The sequence below is a fragment of the Crocuta crocuta genome, unplaced genomic scaffold (assembly GCF_008692635.1).
Source record: "Crocuta crocuta isolate KB4526 unplaced genomic scaffold, BGI_CrCroc_1.0 scaffold20, whole genome shotgun sequence".
Taxonomy (NCBI): Eukaryota; Metazoa; Chordata; class Mammalia; order Carnivora; family Hyaenidae; genus Crocuta; species Crocuta crocuta.
In genome coordinates, this window is record NW_027527932.1 from 4773572 (window position 1) to 4787016 (window position 13445).

A 13445-nucleotide genomic window follows, 5' to 3' on the forward strand; every position below is an offset into this window, starting at 1 on the left:
AAGCCTTCCCTTGTTTCTTTAACTTTAGAAGGAGCTAATGTGCCATCTTTTAATGACCTGCACAGTTACTCCGAGTCATTAGCATGTAGATTCTTTTCAGCAAATGTGTTCTCCAAATGCCATTCCCTCTCAACACCCACTCTTATTTACTGCTTCATAACCTCCAACTCCCAACAGTTGGTGGGAACAGAAAAAAAAAAAAACATGAAAGAGAAAAAAATGACAGCTGGTTTCGGTGGAAAGAACACTAGATCTTTTTACCCGTTTTTTACTGGTTTTACCCGTTGGTAGGCTGGACTAGGCTTATAATGGCTCAGAGATGCAGTTAAATTTTTAGGATTTTGTGACCCTGTTGTTAAATAGAGCCATTATTAACAATTAAATAATATAAACTTAAATTTAAATAAATAATACTGAAACAGAGGTAATAAATATTTAAAACACATCCTTTCCTAATTATCTTACTGTATTTTACTTTCACTGTGCTTTTGAGGTTATTTATGCCTATTTTATCTGCATGCTAGAAATACGATGTGATGGTACTTCAAACAGGCCAAGGTGGGAATATTTACACCCAAGAAATTGGCAAATGCTAAAAACTCAGGGTGTAACTCTGTTCTGTTGATTGTCTCTGCTTAGCAAAGCCATGGGGAAGGTTTTCTAATAATACATATTAGACCTAACATGTGCCATCTCATTATCCTGTCAATAGCACCAAAAAACCTGAAATCTCCCAGCATTTGAAACTGATTACCCAGTTCAGCAAAGCATCTGCTGACGGGGGAGGCCACTGAGACGACGCGACTGCCAGCTGGCCCTTGAGCTGGCCCAGGGCTATCCAAGGCTCCTTACTTCTTCTCCGTCCTTGGAACAAACATCTTACCCACTGTGGGAGTCGCCTCAAGGACACAGCCTCGGGAAAGCAATGTGTTGTTTCGACCTCCAGTTAATTCTGGCTACACAAATCTTACAATAAAGAACATTACAGTATTATTATTATTTGTCAAGTGAGCACTACACATCCTTTAAATATATTATATATAATGTATCATGTACAATATCATGATGTAATAATACATGAGTATAATACATACACGTTTTGTTTTGTCTGAGATCCAATTATCAAAAGTTTGAGATCCCCCTGTCTCCACCGTGCAAAAACTATTGATTTGGAAAACTTGTTTAACTCTGGGAGTATCACCTTCCTTATCTGCAAACTAGTGAAATGGGTGCCTTTCTCAGAAGACAATTTTAGGAACAAAATAAAATAGTTTCTGCTCAAACCCTGTATGGATTGCAAATGTTAATTACTATCAAACATTCAGCAAATAACTTTTGAGCTCCTAATATGAGCTCTCTTAACTTGCAAGGTCTGCAACGATGAATAATGTTTCGTCTTTATCTTCGGGCTGCTTACAGTCTGGAGATGAGAGATATATGTAAATAAAATAATTTAAGAGGATGAAATGTGACCCAACAGAGGAAAAAGCAAAGTGCTATGCAATTTAAGGAAAAGAAGTGATTGATTTTACCTGGAGCACCCAGGAAAACATCATAGAGAAGATAGAATCTTGAGATAAGCTTTGAAGAGGATGTTGCATTTTGTATCAACTGAGGAGGAATATGTGGAAACTTGACTCATGTCAGGCTGACAGTTGAAACACCAAACAGATTATCACCACAAATGCTATCATATCAACTAAGGAAATCACAACTGTATCGATATGCCCACTGCATCCAAAACCCCTACACGTATTGTCCATGTACAACAGAAAGAATTATGCCGCTTACAATCCAGGGTGCCTGACTACAATCTTGCACGTTCAAGAGTTGACTAAATATTTATTCACGTTTTTTTTCCTATTTATAAGCCATGTTCATTTCTAATAAGCAAACTGTAAATTCTCCCATGACCTTTCTCTAGCAAAACATTCACGTCCAAATGGATTTTAAAATTATTTTTTCAAGAAACTACAGAATGTTCTACTGAACAGGACAGAAGGGACTATCCCACAGGCTGAAAGAAAAGTTGCCGCTGATGGAGCCCAAGCAGCGCACAGATGAGGCACGGAGGAGGGACCCGAGGAAGGGCGCGTCTGCGGGGGGTTTTCCTGGGAGGGTGGGACACCGAGGCAAGCGTGAAACCTCTCCATCCGCTGCGGGGACGAGGACCGTTAAAGTAAGGGCATGATTTCATCTCCCAGTGAGGGGGTCGGGCAAGGGCTGGCGTCCGTCGGTCAAGTTCACCGGCAGGCTTCCCCTGGCGGGGCAGGGCGCGCCGGGGAACGTGTGCAACTTTACAAGGCAAACCCCGCTTCCGAGAGGGCTCGGCAGAGCGTCTACACAATTTCAGTGTCAAGGGCGAGCTCGGCCACGACGGGTCTGCAGCCGTGACCTCGGGGGGCTACGGAAGAGGCCGCGGGGCGGGTCTGTGTCCCCAGCGGACACAGGTAGGGGCCGCGCTCCCCCCACGCTGAGAGGGGAGCCGTTTCCGTCCCCACTGCGGGCCCCCCCCGCGGCACGTGCGCCCCCCTGGCAGCCGCGGTGCGGAAGGGCCTCCCGCGTCCTGTCCCCGTGACGACTGTCCGTCTGTCGCCGCCCGGGCGTGCGCCCCCCCCCCCCACCCCGGGGGGACGGGAAGTGCCGGGGCTGGACGACTCCGCTTCAANAAATAATGTTAACAGAAGTCCGCCCGGGAAGGGGCCCCGGGGAAACTTCGGCACCAGAGCAGCCCGTGCTCGAGCCCGGGGTCCGGCAGCGGGGCGGGGACCCCGAGGGCGTGGGGCCGGGAGGGAGACCGCGCCCTCNCTGCGCCCCCGGGCCCGGGGGCGGGGGGGGGGGCAGCAGGAAGGGGAAGAGCTCTCGGCACTTTTAAACCCTTCGCGGGGCCTGTGGAAACTGCGCTCGAGCCATTCCTTCAGGCGTTAAAGGGAGTTGTGGGATTTTGGTTTGTTTGTTTTCAATTAACTGCCCATTTTTCTGAACGGTTCCCCCAGGATCTATGTTTAGGTCCTGAAAACAGTTATCGTTCCCAGAAAAATCCTTCCGTGGTAACTTGAAAATTCTAGTAGGGACGCAGGAATAGCCTCAGGATCTGGGTCAACTAAAGGGTCAAAAACATTCATTGTTTAGGCTCCACCTCTGTCCGTTATTGTGGAAAAGGGGGAAATGGGAGTCAGAAGCCTTTGTTGTTGCTGCCGACCCGGTGCTGAAGACATCAAGCGATCGAGGCTGGGGAGGGCACACTTCTATGCACAATAAACATAACCGTCTGGTTTATGATGAATGAAAACAACAGGGAAAAAATGGAGCCTGATAGTTAATAGTTTAGCATATAGCGGAGGGCAGTGCAGAAAGTTTCAGGCACCAACCCCTCTAAAGCTGTAAGGGGCAGGTGAAGGGGGAGAGGACGTGAGCAAGTCTGTCTACAACTTCCAGGAGTGATCACAGACTCTCCACCTCCGGGGATTGTGATGGATGACGATAATAAACAGATACATATTGTCTCATCATCATTTTTTAATTTACTTATTTAGGAAGTACGAAGTTTGCAGCTAATGTGCATCGTGCCCTTGTTAGGCACCCGTCTAGGTGCTTTGTGTATATTCACTTATTTAATCCTCACAGTAGCCTAGGAGATCCGTGCACCACCTTGAACGTCCCCAGTAAAAAGAGTGGAAATGGGAACAGGAAATCTCATCTCGCAGCAGGTGAAGAGAAATGCAAAGCCAGGTAACAGGACACAAGATCTCCTTGACTTACACCTTCACGGCTGTCTTTGAAACTTGGGACCCAAGTAACACCTGCACTGGGGCCAGTGGCTCTCCGGGAAGTAGGGACAGTAATTTGCATCACTCCTGCTTCCAGAGTCACTGCCACGCCAGTGGGGTCATTTCAGGGGACCAGGAAAGTCTTCCTGTACCTTTGCCTTTCCCGTTGTCCCCTCTACCGATGGACCCGGACTGGAGTTTCTTCCTTGAATCACTTAAGACGACTGAAAATGCATTTGGTTTTCAAAGAGAGAAGAAAGAAGCAAAGACAAGACAATGCTAGTAACAAGTCTAGAAATTGCGTGAAGCTACCTTTATTTGTCTCTGCAGTCTCTTCTCATTTTCTTTTTTTTCTTTTTTTCTTTTTTAATATTTTATTTATTTCTAGGAGAGAGAGAGAGAGAGACAGCGTGAGCAGGGGAGGGTCAGAGAGAGAGGGAGTCACAGACTGAAACAGGCTCCAGGCTCTGAGCTGGCAGTCAGCACAGAGCCCGACGCGGGGCTCGAACCCACGAACCGCGAGATCATGACCTAAGCGAAAGTCGGGCGCTCAACCGACTAAGCCACCAAGGCGCCCCTCTCTTCTCATTTTCTAAATTGAACTGCATCATGAACTAAAAATCTTCCTCCTTACTTTCTTGGTTCCCTTCCTTCCTCAATCCCACCTTCAAATATGTCTTACTTGCTTCATTTCTAAATTGCTTCTTATGTCAAGGACCATGCTAGTTGCCAGGTTTGCAAAGGCAAATCTATACTCTCTCCCCTCCACTTAAGGGCTTGGTAGGGGGAAGGGAGAGCAGTTGAGTCCATGAAGTAGCAGCCGACTCTGAGAAAGGTCAGCAACGAGGGCTTTAACGGAGTTTTCTTTCTGCCAGGGGAAGGGAGGTTTAAAAGAATTACCTGTCTTGCAGGGTAAGGGGTGAAGAGAGTAGAAAATGACAACAATGGAAAGAATGGAGCCTAGAGAGGATGTTGGATTTTCCGGAAATCGGTTGTGGAGGAAATAATTAGCTAAGTAGAGCAGCGGATGCAACATGTGGTTGGTCATGACACTTCCTGGCTGTAGAAGCTCAGAGAAGTCACTTTGCTTCCCTCAGTCTAGACGCCTGTGTCAAATGGGTATGATGGTAGGACTTGCCCCACAGGATGAAGCCTTATGTTGTTCTTTATCTTCCATCCGCATGTGTTTTGCACCCAGTTCTTGGCCTCACGTCATGCCCCAGAGGCCCCACTGATTTCACTCCTACTGTATTTTTATTCAAAACAGCAGCTGGGGGTGCTTGAGGGGCTCTGTCAGTTGAGTCACCTCCTCTTGATTATGACTCAGGTCCTGATCTCAGGGTCCTGAGAACACCCCCCTGCATTGGTCTCCACACTAGGCAAGAGTATGTTCGGATTTTCTCCCTCTCCCTCTGCCCTTCTCCCACTCACACCAGCGCACTCTCTCTCTAAAACAAAACAAACAAAACCCCAGTGATCAATTTACTTTATAATATCCTCTCTCCTCGAGCCAAAAATAATGTTAATTTTTAATAATCACATTTTTAGCATCCTACTTCCCACATAGTGTATACATATATATGTATATACACATAAATGTAGTGTATAGTAAGTACTAAACATGTATATACATGCATACATGGCATTCTAGCCTATGATATTTCCTTTTTTTATTTCTCAGTTTCTTAGTAAAAATTCTTTTTTTCAAAGTTTTTTTATTTACTTAAATAATCTCTACACCCAACATGGGGCTCAAACTCATGACCCCAAGATCAAGAGTTGCATGCTCTTCTGACTGAGCCAGCCAGCTGCCCCTCGTAAAATGCCTTTTGAGAGACTCTAGTCCCATCTCCTTTAAAGTCCAGAGAAAATCAAACTGTCTACACCAAGAGTAAGAGGACTGGGTGGGAGAGAGCATGTCTACACACCAGACCCAGAAGTGCACATTTGTAGATTTCATAGGACTGACAAATCCAATTACCCTCAACGTGAGGGTTGGGGCACTGACCCCTCATGCAGCCAAAAATCCGTTAACTTTTTGTTTACATTTAGTTATTTATTTTTGAGAGAGACAGTGAGAGAGCATGAGCTGGGTAGAAGCAGGGAGGGAGGGAAAGAGAATTCCAAGCAGGTTCCACGCTGTCAGCACAGAGCCCGATGCAGGGCTCAGTCTCATGGAACCATGAGATCATCACCTGAGCTGAAATCAAGAGTCAGACACTTACCCAACTGAGCCACCCAGGTGCCCCAAGTATAACTTTTGACTCTTAACAGCCCGCTCGCTGTTCACCAGAAGCTTAATGATAACAGAAACAGTTGGTGAACACATAACACATATTTTGCATGTTATATGTATTGTATACTATATTCTTATAATAAAGTAATCTAGAGAAAAGAAAATGTCATTAAGAATCGTAATGAGGAGAAAATCCATTGACAGTACTGTGCTGTAAGGAACCCATGTATATGTGGGTCTGCAGTTGAAACCCGTGTTATTTGAGGGCCAGCTGTACTAGGACTGGAGACATGAGCTTGAAGGAATTAAAATTCCTCCTTAACTACGGCACTTTGTTTTTTGAAGGCTTCTAGGTCGGCATTTTTGTTTGACTGAAATAAGGTACAGTCTGTTCAAGCATTTTTCTGTCTTCACCGAGAAAAGTTCCCAAATGTGCCACTAGATATGTGCTTTTCTCTGGCACCTGCTTGATGTTGGACCCGTGCTTTGGCACCTTCTCGGAGCAAGCAAATTACAGTCTTGTACACCCCCTCCTACACCTGGCTGACCTTCATGATTGTCTGATAGACGCTGCACTAACAGAATGGCTTCTCGGCTGAGCAAAGACCAGGTTTACACCGGAGCAAAACTGGGAGACACACATGCGGAGAGTCCGAAGCGTGGCCTGGGGCCTTCGGTGCATTTGTGTGCTGCCCAGTGCCCGCGTGCTAGAAGTGACTCATGTTGTGCACAGCAATGACGATCCCAGAGTGTTGGCGACAAGGGGAGAGGTGGCAGTCGTCATTTCAACGTTCCTTTTCTCCCTAAAGAGACAGATACTTCTTGCTATTGTAAGCACTTTACGTCAGAGCATTTAAAAGGGGTCCCCCAAGGGAGGTGAGGTGAGACAGAAGTGGGAGATGGTTACGTGGTGATGGAGTTTTAAAGGACACGAGAGAGCCTGGAGGGTGCAAGAATTACGAAAGAGAAAGAATAAGGAAATTCCTTTGGTATATTTTGCTTCAAGAAATGTTGGTAATAACTGGTCTTAAAATGAGAAAGGGACAGGCAAGCGCCATCTTTCTGATTTCTGTTTGGGTTAAAAAATAAGCCTCAATTAGTATTTATCTATCGTGCTCCTCAGAGTCTAACAACACTGATCCTGTTGTCGCGATTATCATAATTAGCATTGCGGTGAGATGCATGTAGAGTTTTTCTTTCTTTTTTTTTTTTTAAATGTTTATTTATTTCTAGGAGACAGAGAGAGAGAGAGCGTGAGCAGGGGAGGGTCAGAGAGAGAGGGAGTCACAGACTGAAACAGGCTCCAGGCTCTGAGCCGGCAGTCAGCACAGAGCCCGACGCGGGGCTCGAACCCACAAACCGCGAGATCATGACCTAAGCGAAAGTCGGACGCTTAACCGACTAAGCCACCCAGGCGCCCCACATGTAGAGTTTTTCTAATGTCATGCACTGAGCAGCCCCGGCTGACACCGAAAAGTTCAAGCTTTCTCTGACCATTTAATTTACTGCCGAGCATTGGCCACTATTGTTGATTTCTATGCAACAAACATTACCGCACGCCTGTTATGTCAGAGTCCTCATCTTCGAGACGCAAACACTTTCTTACTGTCATGAACATTTGCTCCCCTGCCCTCTGCTCTTCTCAGGGTTCCAGAAGATCAGAACAGACTTCTCTGCATCATCGCCTAGCCAGACCCCTAACAATTGGCAGAAACAGAGAGGAGAAAAGGTAGCATGACTCAAAGTAAAAAGAAAACATGAATCCAAAGTCCTGGTGAATCCTAATGCCACCAACATGTTTTTGTATGTGTGGATACGGACATCTGTCGACCTACCTATTGGATTGCATTAAGTGTTCCCCAGTAAAGACTTTTTAAAATTTTTTCTCCATTTTTAAACCAAGGGTGTTAACAATAACAACAAAAACACGTTTTAGTCCACTGCAGTACCATATGTGGAGAGAATATCTCTGTAAGATCATGAATCCTTACACTTTCCTCACATCTGTTTTAAGGATCAGTCCTATGTTATGTATAATGCTCGTGTAAGATGGTAACATTAAGGAAAATATCTGATTTTTTTGGCACCTTTTTTGTAAGTCTGAGATTATTTCAAAATGAATAGGCAAAAATAAAAAAAATCACATAAAATGTGTTACACACGTGGAACAGGCATGTTCAGTGCTGACAGGGTCATCCGTCAGAAATAGAAACCCGAGTATAAAGTACATTAGCTCAATGTAATGTGGAACAAATTCTTTTTTAGTAATGTGTGGACGATGGATCTTTTTATCTGTCCATCATAATTTAATATGCATATAAAATCCCTCGAAGTTATACCAGAGCCCAGAAGTACACATTTGCATTATTTTAAAAGTCAGTGCAACTAACTCACAGTTCACGTTGAACAAGCTTTTCCCTTTCCCAGGCGTTTTTATTTAAGAAATCTAGAAAATTTTTAACAATCATTTAGGACAGTACAATCACATAATTTCCCTTTATATTTTTCAATGGCAAAATAAGAAAACATAATTGGTAGTGAGCGAAAATGAGTACTCATTTGTAAGATCACTGTGACATTCTGAAGCAGTCTTCAGTACTAGGAGTGATATTCAAGCAAGGCCAGTTACCATAGATTCCCTTTGCATCCCCTAGATCCCAAATGTGCCTTCCTAAGGCCATGGTCTCACCTGAGAAGGATGCAAATCACCGCAGGAGAGCACATTTTATTATACATTTTATTGTGTTATTTCTCTTAGGTGTGCCCCGTCTCCTCTCCACAGTGTGTATATACTGAGCCACTAGTGATAAGGGACTGGCAGCTTTTGAGTGCAGTTGTAAATACGGTATAGTTCAGTTTTTAATACAAGTCTCACATATAGAAATAAACTGATTAAAATAAAAAGTTAAGGACACAGGAGTCTAGTTTGTGGTTATAAACAAGCCTGAGTAGCTGCAGACAGGTCCTCGGGTGGGTGGCCACATCACTGGTGCTGGGACAGAGCGGGACATGCACAAAAGTAATTCTCCCAAGCAGTGTACACCGTCTAGAAAAAGTCTTGCCCTCGCCATTTCAGTGCATATGGGCCCAGCTTCCTCCCGACAGCACCAATATCTCACACACAAGGCAGATCGCAATTCTGGAGGAACTCGGGACTCCGCCTGATAGGAGTTGGTATGTAAATAGTTTAGCTGCCTGGGCCATTGGAGAAGAATGAGAGGTGCATATATTCTGCACCGTTTCCAGAGTTCCCCGGCTTCAGTGGCCATGGGAATAATTTGTTTCACAGTCCGCCCTATAGTGGCCCTTCCTCTTGGTTTCGTTCCCACACTCCTCTACTGTGGCTTCCCGGAATTATCTCCCAAACAACCTGCATGCACTTCCATTTGAATTCTTGTCAAAGGGTCTGCTTCCGTAAAAACCCAAACTAAGACAGTGAACTCTCCTAGTCTTCCATTCTCGGCCCCAGCATCTGGAGCAAAAAATCAGCAGGACTCAATCTCATTTTTTTATACGTGAAAACAATTTGAAGGATTCTTCAAATCCAGATTTTATAAAGATAAAAGGTTTATCTACCAACCTGCTCGTTGGTAGATAATGACTTCACCCACAACACAGGATCAGAATTACACATAATTCACGATCCTTAAACCAAGCATGACAATATACTACATCTAGAGATTTTATACAGTGGGAGTGCCGACATGAATTTACTTCCTCCTAAGGATTAGGAACACTCTTAGCAAAAGGTGACTATAAAAACTTTCCTGTTTTGGTTGCATCTGTATTTCTCTTCCAGCATTGATGGGTTATGCCAAGGACACTTCTAGATATTCTGTATCATGATGATCTCCAATGAGATCATCCAATCTCGCCCTTGTGCTTAACATTCTCAGACTCTGCTTTGTGTGTGGTTCAAATTCCATCGTCCAGGCATAGTTATTATCACCTGGATTCAGAAAAAGTTACTTCTGAGGGGAGTTTTCTCATACTCGCCTCTCCTCAGCCCTTACATCTCCGGTGAGGGCTTCCTTCTCTCTTTGGCAGAGCTCACTTCTTTATGAGTTCCTATTTGGAAGAGGATGGGGAGCCTTTATGTCTCTACTCCTTTTGGCAGGAATGATAACTTCCAGATGGCCCCTTACTTTGAAATGGAAGCAGAAACATCCACCCATGATACCCGCTATGCCATCAACTCACAAGTTTGCCTACTTTACTATTTATTTCCAGTCATGTGATGACATACTGATTAATGACCGGGTTTTCTTCCTCAAGTCTCATGGATAACATACACTTCCAAGGCTGAAAGATGGAGAGGCCCATCTCAGCTGCAGTTACACTTGAACCTCAGGGGACACACGTCCAGGCTCATTAGAAATAAAAAGGTCACCAGAAGAACAATGTTGCCATGGTTTTTCTGCCATAAATACATTCTATAAATGACTGTGCTTGGCTGACAGTCTGCAGTATGAACTGCCCCTTAAACGGGGCAGGGTCACAAGTTAACATTAATGTTGTACCCAGATTGATAGTTCTAAGATGCTATTATATCTTTTAAATCTCTTGGTTCTCAAAATAACCAGAGGTACCTAGAATAAGTGACAGTCTCAGCTAGTGGTGGCTGCCTCTTTTACTGCCGTCGCCCACTGTCAGCAAATCACATGTAAACTCTACGAGGTAAGGCAAGGTCTACTAGCCGCTGCAATATACGAATCCTAAGTCTTAGTGGCTTTACACCATGCAACTTTATCTCTTCCTCACACTAACGTTCCTTGTTGATGGGGAAGACTTTGCACGTGTCATCCAGTGACTCAGGTCCTTCTCCCTTGGGGCACCACCCTCCTCCCATGCAGCTGATTGGGGGGAAGAGGCTGAGCAAATGAGGATTTGTATGTGGAAAGTTTATAAGGGCCAGACCTGAAAAGGGATACACCATTGCCACAGTCGGGTGCCAGGGAGAACCGGAAAGGTACTCTAACTCTGGGACCCAGAGAAAAAGAAGCAGGATTTGGAGAACGCATAGTATTCTTTGCCAAATATAATATGCTGCTTCCAAACTCCCCCCAAATATAATATGCTGCTTCCAAACTCCCCATTTTGTCCCGTAATCTCCTCTACCTAGAATATTCCCTTCCCTTCTTACACTTTCCTTCTCTAGACAACATTCACTCATCATGGTAGCTGAGCTCAGATGCTGCCTCCTCTGAGAAGCCTTCCCTGATGCACTCATTTCCTTTCTCAGTGAATATAGGTGCCTATTTTCTTGTTCCCTTTCTACTCCTAATTATCCTCTAATATTGAACTGTATCAGCTCTATTAACATTTTCTACCTTTGGATAGTGCCTGTTAGTGGTGATGCATATTTGCTGAGCTACTAAAGGAATGGAGCCCATCATTCCTCTTACTATGACATACTCTCTAGTGGCACCAAGTGGCAGTCCTCTAATAGGCAGCAGGACTGACTTCTTGAGAGTCACCTGTACAGTTGTTACAGCCAGTCCTGCAGTCCTAACCCCCACACGTGTCTCCCCTTGGGGAGAGTATATTTTCCAACTTCACTGCCTTGGGCTTGGTCACATGACTTGCTTTGACCAATGGAATGTGGGCAGACGTGAGGATGGCTCAGTTCAAAACTGAGCTTTGAGGACCATCACATGTTTTCATTCACCTTGCTTCTGACTTCTGCCATGAAAAGAGTGGCCTCTGATGAATGCTGTTCCTTTAGCCTGTGTTCTAGAATGAGAGACATGTAGCTCAGAGCTGAACCAATGCTCAACCCCAGCGAGATAATAAAGTCTCCCAACTGAATTCTTTTATAAAATAGTCAAGCTGGAGCCCAGAAATATGCATTTTTAAATTTTTTACATGTTTTTATTTATTTCTCAGAGAGAAAGAGACAGTGTGAGCAGGGGAGGATCAGAGAGAGAGGGAGACACAGAATCTGAAGCAGCCTCCAGGCTCTGAGCTGTCAGCACAGAGCCCAATGTGGGGCTCAAACCCACAAATTGTGAGATCATGACCTGAGCCGAAGTCGGACACTTAACCGACTGAGCCACCCAGGTGCCCCCGAAATATGCATTTTTAAAATGCCTCCAAGGTTATTTGAATGCTCAGCTGGCCACATGTGGAAATCACTGTACACATGAGTCTCCCACTCAATAGGAGAAAAAAACCTATATATATATATATTTTTTTTAATGTTTATTTATTTTTGAAAGAGAGAGAGTGTGTGTGAGCAGGGGAGGTCACAGAGAGTGGGAGACACAGAATCCCAAGCAGGCTCCAGGCTCTGAGCTGTCAGCACAGAGCCCGACGCAGGGCTCGAACCCATGAACCGTGAGATCATGACCTGAGCCGAAGTCGGACGCTCAACCGACTAAGCCACCCAGGCGCCCTGAAGAAATCAATATTTAAAGCAGTGGGACAGGGCGTCCATAAAGACGCCCCTGTCAGCCATTTTCCCAATCCCATGGCAGGGCACACAACTTCAGACAATCCCAGAGGTTCTTGAGTGGCAGCTGAACATGAACCCCACTGCGGTGGGGGGTTTGGGAGGCAGAAAGGTCCCGAAGTGTGTACAACTGTGCCCTTCCAACCCCGGTGTGGGCAACTGTGCTCCATAGGCCTGTGTAGGATGTAGGTTAGTGGGTTTTTCCTTCAACCTGAATTCACTGTTCCATCACAGAATTAAAATGGGCCAGTTTAGTAAATCTTATTAGGATCCCTTTATTCTTTTGAGTCATTAGGTAATATAACTTAAAGGTAAAATAATTATACTCTACATATAGTCTAGCAATAAGAGATACAGTTTAGTATATGTAACATAATTCTTATTTGATATCTATAAGGGTTTTTCCCCCTATCAGTCTGGCATGTAGAGTGCTATTGGTAATTTTTTTTAAGACATGTAAGTGATTTTTATGCCTTTTTGGCCTATTGATTCACCGTGTTCTGTTTATCCAGCCATATGTCCTCTGTCCATGAATTGAGGGTTTGCATGAGGCACAAAAGAACTTGACTCCATGACAGCAGGTACTATGTGCTGTGATTGAACAAGTGGCAGGCATATGACTTTTGCTATTTCCTTGGCAGAGTAGAGAAGGTGTGGGGAGAAGAAACATACTTAATTCTGTAAATACTAGGTCTTAGTCCCTTTATCATGGGGGAAAAGGAAGAGTAGATAGTCCTAGGAACACTGAGAATCGGTGTCACATCCATGAATCACATTAGGTAGGGAGATTACACTTTTTTCCAGTAGTCGACAGTAACTATCACGTCAAATAGAGAGTGGCAATCCCAAAGGACAGGCGTATGATGCCACAGTCCTCCAGGACCCCTTTAGATTGTCATAGGCAGCAATCCGGGTTCATTCCTCATGCTTCGCCTTGTTCCCTGGAGCTCCTAGTTTTATAAATGTTTGCTGAATGAGTGGATGGGTA